General features: G+C 46.0%; 1 protein-coding gene and 2 long non-coding RNA genes across 4 annotated transcripts in view; 1 reads left to right on the forward strand and 2 right to left on the reverse strand.

Moving 5' to 3' along the window:
* Nucleotides 1-7223, reverse strand: part of LOC146673017 (uncharacterized) — a 406340-nt gene extending 399117 nt beyond the window's left edge. The window contains exon 1 of one of the 2 annotated variants that reach the window (XR_014910406.1): nucleotides 7060-7223. This is a non-coding gene — a long non-coding RNA (uncharacterized LOC146673017). Of the gene's footprint in view, nucleotides 1-90; nucleotides 105-7059 lie in introns of those variants that run through there. The other variant, XR_014910407.1, reaches the window with a different exon arrangement.
* The window catches only part of LOC146673023 (NACHT, LRR and PYD domains-containing protein 3-like), a 505210-nt gene that overhangs the window by 211099 nt on the left and 278825 nt on the right, over nucleotides 1-15286 (forward strand). The gene's annotated exons all lie outside the window — the stretch shown is intronic.
* On the reverse strand, nucleotides 8131-8837 carry LOC146673037 (uncharacterized). Its single transcript, XR_014910429.1, has 3 exons — nucleotides 8763-8837; nucleotides 8404-8437; nucleotides 8131-8292 (listed from the first exon to the last, which is right to left on the reverse strand). It is a non-coding gene; the product is annotated as an uncharacterized LOC146673037 (long non-coding RNA).

Here is a 15286-nt window from a genome sequence, read left to right on the forward strand (position 1 = left end):
GAACCTATATACATCGACATATATAACTTATGTAACAACATTCACACCAGAAACCATAAAAATGCCAGAGCCTTTCATTACCGGACTTACCCTCACAGTGCAAGCGCGCGCTGTGAGGAGCGGAAGCCTTAGCAGCTTCTAAACGTTAGGGTGAGATCCGGTTTCTGGGTTTTCAAAATAAAATACAATTTTAAAAAAATGATAAAATTCACACTTAAAATGATAATTAAGAACAGGTAAGTGCATGTTTTTCATATGTATTATTAACTCTGTTACACTCACCCCCACTGAATTTTATCAAATTTGAGCCCCAGGTACCCACACTAGTATGCACCAACCAACCAGAGGTCAAAAATCACAAACACCAACTAAACGTATCCCTAAGGATGAAGTGGGGTGGGAGCAGCGCCAAACTCCCAACCCAGCAACTGGCAGCAGGGTGCCCGAAATACACCCTACTAATAACCCCTTACAAGGTGTGTACCATGGCTCAACAGAAAGAAAAAAAAATGTAGAGTACATAACAGCAAGTACAAATCCCATCATTCAGGTAGGCATATAAACAGAACATTTAGTTAGAGAAGGACGGGATCAAGGACTTACAAACTGACTTCACGTCAAACCTGTCACGAACCACGACTTGATTTGACATTGTCTGGATCAGTCTATTCACAGGTTTGACAAGTCGCCCAAGTCTGGTTCTGATCTGGGAACCATTCCCGGTTTGGCTATAGTCAACCATTGGGGACTGAGCAGCAATGGCAGGAGCAACTACATCCACCACTACGTCAGGTGTAGTAGAGCATACTTGTACACCCTCCCCACAGCTCGTAGCAATATTGACCTCCTGGGACGCCATGCTAGAACCGGTTTGGTCAAAGTTCACTTCAACAGACAAGGCCGATGCGGCTGGCAAGACTGAATCCACGCTTGAAACATCAGTAACATCTCCCTGAGACTGGCTGGACTCCGTCAACTGCGACACCCATGCAACTGTCCTCTCTCCAGGGTCCAGAGGTTCAGAGATAACCTCCAGGTCAGCTGTCCCACCCATGGCATTGGGTGAGCGGTTACCATGAGCACCAACACAGCTCACAGCAGGGGCATTCAAATCCCCCTCCCCAGACGCAGCCCCATCATCATCTTCAGGCGCCGTGTTTACATCCCACGTAGAGGAGACGTGATCCGAGGTTCCAGCATCATCCTCCAGGGGCAGGAAATTCGCCACCAACAGCAGATTCCGGTGGACCACTCTCTCTCGTCCGGAAACAGAATCACGGATCTTGAAAGTGTGAGTATCATGGTTCACATCGATCACGGTGTAGACCGTTGACTCCCACCGATCAGCAACCTTCTTCTTTCCCCTCTCTTTCTTGTTAGCAACCAGGACTCTGTCACCAACCTCAATCCTGGAACCCTTCACTCTCCTGTTATAGAGTTGCGAGTGACGACGCTTCTCCTGCGTAGCTCGGGTGCGTGCAATGACCATTGCTTCCTTCACATCTTCCCTGAGGGAAACCACATACCTGTCATAACAGGTAACAGCAGGATCGCTCAGGACAGAGCGGAACAGAATGTCAACAGGCAACCGGGGCGTGCGACCAAACATTAGGTAAAAGGGTGCGAATCCAGTTGTCTCATGTGCGGTGCAGTTGTACATGAACGTCAGAGTCTGTAGCCGACGTGGCCAGTCCACTTTCGAGTCTGGTGGTAGGGCACGAATCATTCCACCCAGAGTCCGGTTGAAGCGCTCCACACTGCCGTTCCCCATCGGGTGGTAAGGTGTCGTGTGTGTCTTCTTCACACCAGAGACTCTGAGGAGCTCACTTATCAATTGGCTCTTAAAATTAGCACCCTGGTCGCTGTGTATCCTTTCCGGAAACCCGAACACACAGAAGTACCTGTCCCAGAGAAGCCTTGCAACCTGTTTGGCCGACTGGTCCTTGCATGGGAAGGCCTGCGCCCAGCCAGTGAAGTGGTCTGTGATGACCAAGACGTCGACGGACTTGTTGTGTGAGGCCTCAGCCGACCAAAAGTCGATGCAGACCAACTCCAACGGTCTGGACGAGGACACACTGACCAAAGGAGCACGTCCCTCCGGTTCGATAGTTTTACTGACTACACAGCGCTGGCATCCCCGTACATGGTCTCTCACATCACGCCCAAGGTTCAACCAGAAAAATCTCTTTCTAGCCAGGTCTAAACTCCTGAACTGGCCCTGGTGACCGGCATCATCATGGATTCCTCGGAGGACCTCAGCCTTCAACGAGTCAGGAACCACGAACTGCAGTCGTCTGTTACCTGATATCTGGTCTCTGGAAACTCTGTACAACACGCCGTTGTTGAGGACCAGCTTCTCTCAGTGGCTCAGGTATCTTTTAACAAGGATTAGGTCCCCTACCCGCTCTCTCCTCGAGGGTCTCCTGTGTCTCTCAACGTAGAAGACGACGCGGGAAAGCACTGCATCCTGCAGCTGTGCGTCCCTAAGTTCTCTCTCTGAATGGGCAGGTAAGGCCTCCAGACCGGGGGACACCATCTGTGGCAGGTGATGTAAAGCCTCTATTGCTCTCCCTCTTGGGCCGACATCCCACTCGACATGTGACTGCAAAACAGCTGTGACAGCATCTTCAGCCAGAACCAAGGGATGCAGACTCTGCGTGCCTTGGGACATGATGGAAGCTCCACCACCGGATCCACCATTCACCTTGCAGTCGGTGGACCACCGAAATGCCCCCTGGATTGATGCATGTGAAACATCTTTTGCCTCATTAAGGAAGTCTGCATATCTCTCAGCCAGCAGTCTGTCACTTACATTATCCTTCACAAAAGGCAATCGGCTCAGGGCATCTGCCACAATGTTCTGACGGCCTGGGACATATTTAATGTCAAAGTCATAGCTTGCAAGTTTAGCCACCCAGCGTTGCTCACAACAGTCCAGCTTTGGCTTGGTTAAAATGTGGGTCAAGGGGTTGTTATCAGTCCAGACGGTGAACTTGTGACCTTTGAGCCAATGACTGAACTTGTCGCAGACCGACCACTTTAACGCCAGAAACTCCAACCTGTGTGCTGGATAGTTTCTTTGAGACTGAGACAGGGATTTGCTGGCAAAAGCAATCGGTCTGGGCTTGGTTCCACCGTCCTGGATTTGAGCCAACACTGCTCCAATGCCATCCAGTGATGCGTCTGTCGAAAGCAAGAAGGGGCGAGAGAAGTCTGGGTGAGCCAAAACGACTGTATTTAACATCAAGCTCTTGAGCTTCTCAAAAGCCTCCTCTTCTCTGGATGTCCAATCCGAAGCACTCAACTTCCTGCATGGCCGCCTCACCTTAGTTGTTCCCTTGCCCTTCTTCACAGCACCTCTCAGGAGCTCAAACAGAGGTCTGGCAACAGCAGAGTACATGGGGACAAAGTGTTGGTAGTAATTAATCATCCCCAAAAATGATCTGACCTTTCGTTGGGAAGGAGTCACTCCATCAGTGTCCATGAGGTCCACGCTCCTCATGTTTGCGATAACTTCGACTTTGGATGGGTCTGTTGATACCCCATTTTGATCGATGATGTGACCGAGGAACTTCACGGATTTCCTCAGGAAGAAGCACTTTCTGGGGGCCAGCTTCAAGTTATGCCCGCGCAGCCTCTCAAACACCATTTCCAGGCGCTGCAAGGCAGTGTCCTCGTCTGGAGCAAACACCAGGAGATCGTCCAGGTAACACAACAGGCTCAAATAATTCTGGTCACCAAAGATGCTGGTCATCATGCGCATGAAGCTTGCAGGGCTGTTGCACAGACCCTGCGGCAGCCGATTATACTCATATAGACCCATGGGCGTGGTGAAGGCAGAATATTTCCTATCATCTTCATGCAGCGTCATGTTGTAGAAGCCAGATGTCAAGTCCATGGTACTGAACAGGCTGTTTCCCCCCAAAGCAGCCAGACAATCTGCTTGATGTGGAAGAGGATGGGCATCCTTCAGGGTTCTCTTGTTGAGCCACCGGAAATCGTTGCAAATGCGTAGATCGCCATTCTTCTTCCACACGAGCACCAATGGTGATGCATACTCACTGGTCGATTTCCTGATGATATCCCTCTCCTCCATCTCAGTCAACACTTGTCTCAGCTTCTGGTACTGGCTTGGGGGCACACGCCTGTAGGGAAGTCTGAAAGGTCTGTTATCTGAGAGGCGGATGCGATGCACAAAGTTTTTGGCTTCCCCACAGTCGAGATGATGGCGGGAAAAGACATCCTCGTACTGCAAAACCAGGTCAGCCATCCTCTCTTTACACTGTCCCGATGTCTCACAGGACTCTATGTCAACATCACCAAGCCCAACAAGTTTGAGTTTCTCCGTCATGGAGGTGGGCGTGACTTGTGGCGACATGGCCGACTGATGGCTGCTAGCCAGAGTTGTCTCCTGGAGCGCTGAAGCATCAAAGTCCTCGAGCGCCACACAGGAGTACACATCTGCTAGTTTGGCGTTACGTCGCAGATGTACAGGCTGCTCAGACATATTGATCAGTTTCAATGGGACCCATCTATCACCCCACAAGGGAGTAACCAATCTAGCAACCAAAATCCCTCTGGGTGCTGAGCGGGATGACGAGGGCTCTGTCATCACTGTACTGCCAGGGGAGACATTGATGTTCTTTGGTAGTTTTCCCCATACCAGATATTCGCGACCCGGTTCAAGGGACACAGCTGAGTTACACCTAACCGTGCCCACTTTGTCCGGGACGTCCGAATCTTTCCATGGGGTCAAACCAGAAAGCATAGACAGAAAGTTTTCAGTCTCAAGGTTGGTCTTAGAGCAATTACTGAAGACCGTGTTCCAGTAGGGCTCACAACGTTTAGACTGGTGTAATATGTGCTTAATGACGTTCGTCCCCAGTATCAGGTCATCAAGCTGCCCTTGAACCACCAGGATGGGAACTATCATTCTGCAGCCATACACCTCCATCTCCACATTGAGGGCATACTTAGGCTTCACACGTAGTCCTCCACACCCAACAAGGGTCACATCCACTTTGATAACATCTTGATCAGATATCAGTCCAGACTCACGCAGAGTCACCTCGGCTGCTTCATTCATGCTGCAGGCCATGGATCCACTGTCCAGCATACCACCCATTTTCAAAAGCCCACCGAAAGTGACGGGAGTGTAGAAAAGACTGTCACTATTGCCGACTTTGTGAACGTTTTGGAAGATAACTTCAGAATCTTTGCATTTTTGTCTTGCCTCCTCATACACTGACTCCGCATCACAGGTATCAGCAGTTTGGGAGTTTCCTGTAAGACCTGCACTGCCTCCCACCGAATACAGGTCGGTTAGTTTCCCTCCGGCTGGACCTGGGTAGACGTACTAGCCGGGCAAGACAACCGAACATGGCCAGGAGCAAAGCATGAAAAGCACAGTTTGTCAGATAGGCAGTGTGATACTGTGGTATGTCTTGGATCACTGCAGACTTTGCAGGCATCCTCCCTCCTCCGTCTATTTCGCGAGAACTGATTAAACGCCCCTCTCCTTGGTGTCTGAGTGTTGTGGTGCTGCATTCTCTCCATCATGGCCTGAAACATATCCACCATCTGACCCATGAGCCTTTCCTCTGACTGTTGAAGATTTTGACTCACCGCAGTCGAAGGGGAGAAACTCAGACTTCCGACGAGGGGATCTCGTGTTGCAGTGGTGGAGGGGAACGAGTCCACTAACCCCTGAAAACCTGAGGATGGGGGCGAGAAGCTTCGGGAGCGTCCCTCCGGCACAGCAGCTGCAGGTGAGGCGTTCGGGTGTACGGTGGTGATCGTAGAATTATAGCCCTTCAACTGTGCAGCGCCGCTGGCTCTACCATTAGCACTCACCTCCCTTTGATAATCATCAATCCTTTGTTGTACGTCTCGAGCAGTCCACTCATGGACAGGCTTGCACTTGAAGACATAAGACAACTCGGGGTCAGGACAATGTTTCACAAACATACATGCTACTTCATGAGTTAAAGGGGTCGCTGTCTGCCCCTGTCTGCGTAGCCCCTCTATGGCTAGTTCAGCAGCCTTGTTCAGTCTTATCCAATAATCTACCGGGTTTTCACCCCTGGTAGGGAGCGTTGCATAAAAGTCAGCAAGAGGGAGGCACGATGAAGAATCACTGAAGTAATGGCGAAGGACACCAAAGACCAGATCAGGTTTCTGTTTGACATCAAGACCTGGGTCACTACGAAGAGCCACTCTGACCACATCTCTGGCCTTCCCCATTAAGTGGCTAATAATTTCGTCAGCCTGGCCATGAATGGGGACCTCTTGCTTCCACAGGTAGGTTGTTGCCATGTCAATCCAGTCCTGAACAGAACATCTGTCTGTGCCATCACCCCTAAAAATTTGAAGCTCCCTATTGGGCTTAACATGGACAGTTACATGTGGTACATCTCGAGCGGTACTGTTACATTGCTCAGTTTGAGTCTTAGAGTCACCAATCAGGTTCACAACGCCAGCTGACAACAGTTTAGTAACAATGGATTCACCAATCTGGGCTCCTATTTGCTCAACCATGTCAGTAAAACTGTGTACAGTATCACTGTCTCTAATTGGAGTGGAAACCTGGGGCATATCACCCACACCCCTACCGATGGGAATAAAACTCGGGCTTTGGCCTAGCCCAGTGTCACTGCTCACAGGACCAAACTGTGTGACATTACTGGCGTCAACTGCATGAACTAGTCCGGCACCTCTACCCTTAGGTAGTACTGGAGTGACAAATTTATCCATCGTCAAATCACACACTTAAGATAATAACTGCATGTGCACTCCGTTAGGGAGAGAAAAACAAACAAACCCAGAGATAAAAATAAGAAAAATAACAGTATAACAGTAGCAAAACGAGGGAAAAAAAAAAAATTATAATAATAATGTCCAAATAATTTGAGTGTATAACCACACGTTGTATATCAAAACACAGACACTTTCACCCTTGTCTTATTTCAGTCACACCCCTCACCTTTTTGTTTGTTTTTTTTGGGGGGGGGGGGGGGGGGGGGTTTCGCTTGTTTGGGTTTTTCTTTTGTCTAAACTCACTTGGTTACAACAACCCACATTCAACTTGTGAACAGCAGGGGAGCAGAACAGCAGCCACGGCGATGAGCATCAAGCTGATCTGAAGATCCGAATGGTCACGGCACCAGTGTAACACTTCCAGCTCTTCAAGAATCACAGACGCTCAGAAGGGTTGGCTTTTCACAGTTTACTTCTGCAGAAGACATAAAACACATTCAACAGGTGTCTTCTGGTGGTACCGGCAATTGTAGCTCCCTCACAGTGCAAGCGCGCGCTGTCTTAACAGACTTACAATTAACTTTTTAATAAAGAAAAGGTGGAAAATAATAATTTCTCCCATTTTACAGTCTGTCATACTGAGCTTGTATACAAAAGAAATCTTATGACTAATAAAATACATTCCACAATCGTATAAAACAAAATAACAGGATAAACATAAATACCACCGACTAAACATTTCCCTCTAGTGGACAAATTAACAATAGCGCATTACATCTTCACTTGCTTGTGCTTTACAGACAAAATGGCTGTTAACAAGCTCACATACCTGCAGAAGACATAAAACACATTCAACAGGTGTCTTCTGGTGGTACCGGCAATTGTAGCTCCTACAATGTAAAGCAACATCACAAAAAGCACAGAAAAACGGTAAATCCAAACACATTTCCTGCTATGCGCAGCAACCACTAGGGGGCTGACAAAGACTAACTGCCAAAGAGCATAAATACGGCAGAAACACTATTTAACAGCAACCCACCTTTGTTTCAGTTACACAGAAACTTTCTAATATCAATATGAACCTATATACATCGACATATATAACTTATGTAACAACATTCACACCAGAAACCATAAAAATGCCAGAGCCTTTCATTACCGGACTTACCCTCACAGTGCAAGCGCGCGCTGTGAGGAGCGGAAGCCTTAGCAGCTTCTAAACGTTAGGGTGAGATCCGGTTTCTGGGTTTTCAAAATAAAATACAATTTAAAAAAAATGATAAAATTCACACTTAAAATGATAATTAAGAACAGGTAAGTGCATGTTTTTTCATATGTATTATTAACTCTGTTACAGAGAGTCCTCAGAATTCAGCGTATATTGCGGGACAGACAGGATCCTTTAGCTCAGCGCGACAGTGTGCTCATAGAGAGATATCGATTTTCCCGTGAGGGTATTATTCACTTAACCAACTTGTTGACGAGGGGGTGCAGGACCACCACCTGTCTTTTTTTCCTCTGCCCTTTTCTTGGTTGCTGTTATGAACAAACAAACAGATTATTTCAGGGTCTCTTTCCAAGAGACGAAAAGCAATATAAGTGATAAATATTACCATTCTGTAGCATATTCTTATATTTCACTTTTACTTGTTCCCATGTTCTAGTGGGTCCTGTCGTGGCTCTAATGTGAAAGGGGATATAATATAACATATTATAATATAATATAATGCCATATAATATTGGACAATATAGTGTCATATGATAGATCTACCCTACCGCCTACTGGTGTTGGCCAGAGGGGCCGATGGCGCGATATGGCAGCCTGGCTTCTGTCAGTCTGTCCCAGGGCAGCTGTGGCTACAACCGTAGCTGCCTCCACCAGTGTGTGAATGTGGGAGTGAATGAATAGTGGTATCGTAAAGCGCTTTGGGTGCCTTAGAAAGCGCTATATAAACCCAATCCATTATTATTATTATTATTATTATTATTATTATTAAATTACCTACGAGTTTGATTTGTCAGCAACTTTCTGCCAGCCCTCTCTCCTTGCTTCTGCAGCCTTTGCAGTGTTCCCTTGCGTTTTAATTAAACTCTGAAACTCCTGAAATCCCTCACTCATGAGTTCTTGCTCTGCTGCCGGAAAATACCGAGCACGCTCCTTCGACATTTTCACCGACCAATCAGCGGGTTGCCGATCAATGTTTCTACTATCGATGCGTAGCCCCTTTTACGACACCCAGTGATGTCACATTACTGCGTCCAGCTGTACTAATCGTCAACGGCAGGTGTGTTCGGAGAACCGGATTAGCGAGCTCACGGTTAGCTCGATGGTTTGGTCTTGGATGTGTCATTTGATCTTGGATGTAGTGAGCGACGTACGAAGAACGGGCCCCAGGATGCAAAATTAAACCAAAACATAATAAACTCAAAATACTTGGTCCAACGGACCCAGAACCGTGACAATTCTTGCACGTTACTTAATGCAGGAGGTGACGATAGCCACAATTTCTGGATGGGAGTGGAAAGGTGTGCAGGTGATCTCCAGGTTATGTGCTGATTGATGAGCAGCCTGTTCTTGGTGATAATGGAAAAACAGATTTGATTCAAAGCACAAATGAGTGAAAAAGGAGCAGCAGCCATGATAGAGCGAGTCCTCTGCTGACAGAAATAGTGGAGTGAAGGATTTGTGCAGCGTTTCTCTGTGAAAACAGCTGATTCAGATCAATGAGAGGAGGATGAAGGAGAAGCAGCATGTTTCTGATAGAAGCATCACTGCTGTGCTACAAACTGGTGCGTCCACTCAGCGCCCTCCTCAAAATTGGTTTTCTGCTCTGGTTAAACTCCTGATGCAACTTCAAGGACTCTGGCTTCATCCACAGCTGCTCCTCCTCCCCTTCATACCAGGAGGTGTTCAGTTTGAACTCTATGTGAGCCTTTCCAGGCGTCATTATCATCTCTGACTCGATTGTAGCATAATTAGCTAATGCACGAGCTGCCTCTACTTAAACACGATGATCCGCTACATGCTGTTGAGTTCATTCACCTGGTCTCTAGAGCGGACAGCTGTGTTATTTCTGTGTCGCCCATCTCTCGATGCTGCTGTGAGCCAAACGTCAGCAGCAGCAGAGATGTTGAGAAGCCCTAAAGTCAAGATTTCTCTCCTTGAATGTCTCTGCTCGTCATGAAGGAGCTTTTTTTACTGTTCTGTCCTTATTGTGCGTCCCTTTGTCCACTTTGACAGACAGCTGACAGCTTCAATAAACATCAGAACACAGAAGTAACGTTCAAGTTCAAGACTTTTACTTCATCTTCAATCCAATCATCAACTTCTTCTTTGTAAAACTAAAAATGTCTTTTCGTTGACTTATAAACATGTTTTTATCCTGAGCACAGAATCAAAATAACAAACATGATGATAATGATATACCACACCAAATGTAATAACAGCAGCTCAGTAGTTATCACAGTGTAACAAACGTTTGTGATAAAGAAGAAATCAATGAACTTATAACACTCATTATATCGTTAATGAAAAGAAGCATTAAAGCAGAAGAGCATGAAGTCCTGTAGAAATACACACAGCTAACTTCCTGTTTCACTTTATTCCACCTATTCAGTCTGATGTTCTCTGACCTGTGTCTCTTGTTTAGTGTCTTAAATGCTGCCAGTGCCTCTCTTTGCTTTAACCAACCTTCTCTTTATTTCTGCGGGCAGACCTTTTGGAGCCTGAGTGGAGGATCCAAATGCAGACACAGGAGAACAGGGCTTGAACGTGAACAAAAAGGGAGCCTTTATTGGGCTGAAACATGAGGGGAAAAATACAAGGCAAGATGCATGTGGGGTGAAAGTAAGCTAAACATAAACTGGGCAAAACTAAACAACTGAAAAGTCAGTGACGAGACTATGAAACTAAGGTTTCTATGATAACTACGGGGCTATGATGAGAGGTACCAAAACTAGGTGAGGAGAGGTGAGGTGAGGAGGAGGCAGCTGGCAGTTTTCCAACATGTCCTCCACCTGTGATGTCAGTGGTGGGACCCCAGTCAAAGCACTCAGCACCACCTCCTTTAAATGTATTTTATACCAGTTACTGCCCAGCTGCTGTTTTCTTTTCTGTCAGGGTCTCCCATTAAAGGAAAAATATACTAAAGACAGTTAGATTTTTTTAAGTATGTAAGTTACTCACGCATCAAATCGATTTGAAGTTAAACTCTTTATGATCCTGAGGCTGATTTCAAACAAGCACGTCGCTTTGATCTACGAGCAGATCTCAGACTAACAGCACGAGCACAAAACTGGAAGGAAAGGTTTTATCTTAATTCTTCACTCAGAGTTAGTGCAAGACGGACGTCCTCACATAAATAAAGACAGAAGCTTTATTTTAATATGATGGAGAGCCATTTAGCTCATTGCTGTCATCTTCTACTCAGTGCAATGTTTCTTAAATGTGTTTGTACTGAGTTTTGAGCTTTGCAGGATGAAAACACAGCACGTAGGTGTACAGAGGACGTCAGCTGACGGAGCAGAGGGAGGCAGACTGTGGATAAATGACAGAGTGAGAGGAGAGCAACCATGACAGAAGGACAGGTATGGCAGATAGAAGTGGCTTTATAGATATTTATAGTCAGTGTCTGTGTCATGAAGGTGACATGTGAGCTTAACCTGAACAATGAGTTTTTGCATTGCTTGTTACCCTTGTTTAGTGAGGTTTGGGTTTCTTTTGAGCCTGTAAAAAGTTGGGCTCCAAACAAGGTGAAATCATCTGAGTTCAGCACCTGGTGAAAAGCAAGTAGTAAATGGACTGGTTCTTTTATAGCGCTTTTCTACTGATCAGAGCACTCAAAGCGCTTTACACAACTTGTGCATTTACCCATGAACATCTTTCCAAGTGCTTCATAGCTAACATTCACACACATTCATACTCTGATGGATGCATCGGAGAGCAATTTGGGGTTAGTATCTTGCCCAAGGATATTTGACATGTAGACTACGGGAAGCCAGGAATCGAACCACCAACCTTGCGATCAGTAGATGACCTGCAGCAGCATCTGCAGGTCATCTACAGCCACCCCTGTGGGACAGAAGTTTGCTTTGGAGACTGAAATAAAAAAACTAACAAACAGGATGTATAATGGGCAGTATGGAGAACTAAAAGTACATGCAGGCTGTGCTGGAATACGTGTGTTACAGTTTTTGATACCTGAAAACTTCAAATATCATCAGAAAAAATACAATATTTTGCATCATCTCTGCAGTGTCTCTTTTTTCCTCTGCTGTTGTGATTTTAGCTCTAAACTGTTTGGTTTGTCAGCAAACTGACCTCTGACCTCTGCAGTACTAACTCCTGACCCGTACAAAGAGCAGGCGTTTCTGACCTTTGACCTGCAGCTGTATGCTGTCGATCAGTTGTGGTTTTCTCAGAGTGAGGCTGAAGTCTGAACTGTTCAGAGCATCAGGTCTCATCAACGTGCGCTGCTGTAACGCCGCTTTGTCCTCTGAGATCACCAGGTATGAAACCTGAGTGCTGACAGAGCAGCATGTTCCCCCTCATTCACCTCCACCACCACAGCCAAGGCATGCTGGGAAACTGAGGACACACAGACGGAGAACTGAAGTGTCTGCTGTGTGTTCATCTCAGAGTCCTCACAGGTGACACATTAGCTCCAGAACACCAAGCCAGGTGTTTGAAGCCTGACAGGGATTCTTCCCATCCAGAGGGAGGATTTAGCTGCACAACAATGAACATTAGTGTGTAGTTTAGAAACACAGACTGTGCCTGCACTGCATCTAGTGAAGAAAAGTGTTACTGCCAGAGAACCAGGCTCCTTTAAAGCAGCTGATATTAAGGTTGAAAAATCAACAATAAGCTGATGTAATCAACGTTTCACAAAATGGTCAGCAGCTAAAATCTGGAGCCGTTCTTTGGTGGTAATTAACAGTTTGTTCTTGTTAGCTAATTATGTAATTAAAGGTAGCAGCAGAAGCCTTGTGTTGAAAGCCCATTCACTCACACATTCACACAGTATGTGTGTGTCTGTGTTACACTGTGGACATCCCTTCTGTTGGAGCGCCATCTTGTGGCAGGTTTAAGAAATGTTCTTCTTGTAAATCCAAACTGATGCACCTCCATAGCAGACTGTGGAGGCTTTCAGTGACATGAAGACTTGATTTATACTGTCATATTCTCCTGTTACACAAAGCACAGCACGCTGAACATGGATGAACTGAAACTCCCAGCATCTGACTGAGGAAAAGCACAAATCATTCTCACACTGACTCCTGCTTGATTTTAGATTTGCTTTCAAATCCTCACACTTTCATATGAAGCACTAAATGGGCTCCAGACTGTTTATCTCAGCTTCCTGTCAAACACACTGCTGCTCACACCGAGGCTCAGTTTACTCCTCCAGCCTGGCTTAACCTGCTGTCTGTTAAAAACAGTCCCACACTCCTCTGTTTAATCCTTCTGATCAGACTCTTTGATTTTGTATTGTTTTTACCTGAAGTTGTGTTTTTGACATGGTTCTGTCTGTGAAATAAAGCTCACACACACACTGCTACAGTCCTTCATACACTTAGAAACGAAGCTGCTCCTTTCCTCAGTGCTGACACATAAAGAAGAGTTGCTTTTATATCCAACACGTCTCTGTTCCAGAAAACAGCTTCAGCAGCCTCTGAGTCTGAACTTGGAGTTGGTTATAAGCCACAGGCCTGTGTGCACAGCAATGAGGAAATATAATGCAGTAAGTGAAACATGGATGTGTGGAACAGATTATCCCAAAGGTTGATTCTGTTCATCTGGACGTTCTCAGTGAAACATTTGGTCTCTCGGTCAGGTGACTCCTTTAGTCTCAGCTGACTGCAGCTTTCCAAACCTTTGTCACTGGATCACTCACTTCATCTCCAACGTGTCCCTGACACAGACAGCTGGAGCCGTTACAGCAAAATCATTGATCATCGTTTTTAGAACATTAGCTGGTGTTGGTGGGCAGGCTAGCAGTGCTAATTGTTAGCACTAGTTCTGCTGCTCTCCCTTTGTCTCTGTTATTGTTGGTCTTTAGTGAACAATAGAAAGTGTCTTCATGAGACTGTTGCCTAATGTTCAAATGTAGATAACACCACCTGCACCAACCTGTTACACAGCACAACCCTCTGGTGTAGCTTTGGCTGGAGCACATATTGGCAGCTCCAGTGACATCACCACTCCATGGTGACATCATCTCTACAGACTGTGGCTGTTACATATCCTCACCTGGTAATAATAAGACTGTCCTCAGCTGCACACAGCTCCAAGATGAACAAACTGAAGTAAATACAAATTAGAGTTACGATAGATTGAAATCTTGTAATCAGAGCTAATTCTTAGTGAAACTCTCACAACATCATATCATGATCCTGGGTTAGTGTCTCGGTCTCAGATCACAACATCAGCACAGGCTTGGCTTGGGTGAGGTATTGAGTGGTTCTTGTCCATGACAGCTGCAGGTACAGTGCCATCAGCCATGCTGCACCACATGTCTGCCCAGGAACATTAGTGTGGCTGAGTCTCATGTAAACATTGTGCTAAAGTGGTGGGAAAGTGGCTGCAAGCTGGCTGCACTGTGTCCAATACTCTCAGTATGATATCCACAAACCTCTGAGTGTCACAGAGTGGGCCTGTGCTCAGCTCACTGTGCCCCATTCAATTCTACTTGCATAGTTTTACAAGTAAAATTAAATATACAAGTTGCTCAATGATAAGTTATTGTAGTAACAACTAAGTCCATGGTCATTATTTGTTAATAGTAGCTTAAAGCTTCTGCACCAATCATGGAGCACCAGGTTTAGAGCATGTGGATCTACAAAAGTAAGTCCCAGTAAGATGGGCTGAGCCTTACATACTAGAAGAAACATGTCATTCCCAGCAGATGAAGCGCCCTTTAAAGCAGGATCTCACTTTAAACCTAAAGAACTTGCTATGAGCATGCAGTGCATTCATGGTTATTATTCATACGATTGTGGGGAGCTAATAAAGTGCAACTATCACATTACATTTTATTATTAAATTGTTGTTAACAATCCCTTCACTTCTGCTTATCTAATTCATGGTTGCAGGATGGCTGACAGCTTCCATTAGGCAGGAGGTAATGTCCATTCTGGCCACAGTGCAACCCACAATGTGTAACTGACACTATTATATTGCATTATGTCACATTGTTACATCTTTTTAATAAATGATGACAGTCAGCTGAATTTGCTGCCCCCTTGGTGGAGGACATCAGGATCAGCAGCTGCTGCTCCATCACAAACACCACAGAAGAAGAACAACACTGGATCAGATTATCTGGACGTGTTTGACAGGGACAGTGTTCATGTTCATGGACATCAGGACAAAAACAGACGATGGAAACCTGCCAGATTTGAGCTAAACTGCTCGTTTCCATGTGTAGTCCCTGGGAGGTCACATGACCAACAAAGACACACAAGCTGTGTCCCAAAACGTCGGCTGCATCCTCCGGAGGCCGCATTTGAAGGCCGATGACGTCACAGC

Source organism: Rhamphochromis longiceps, linkage group LG3 (assembly GCF_057381845.1).
Source record: "Rhamphochromis longiceps isolate RC_006_pf linkage group LG3, R_longiceps_female_GT1.1, whole genome shotgun sequence".
Lineage (NCBI taxonomy): Eukaryota > Metazoa > Chordata > Actinopteri > Cichliformes > Cichlidae > Rhamphochromis > Rhamphochromis longiceps.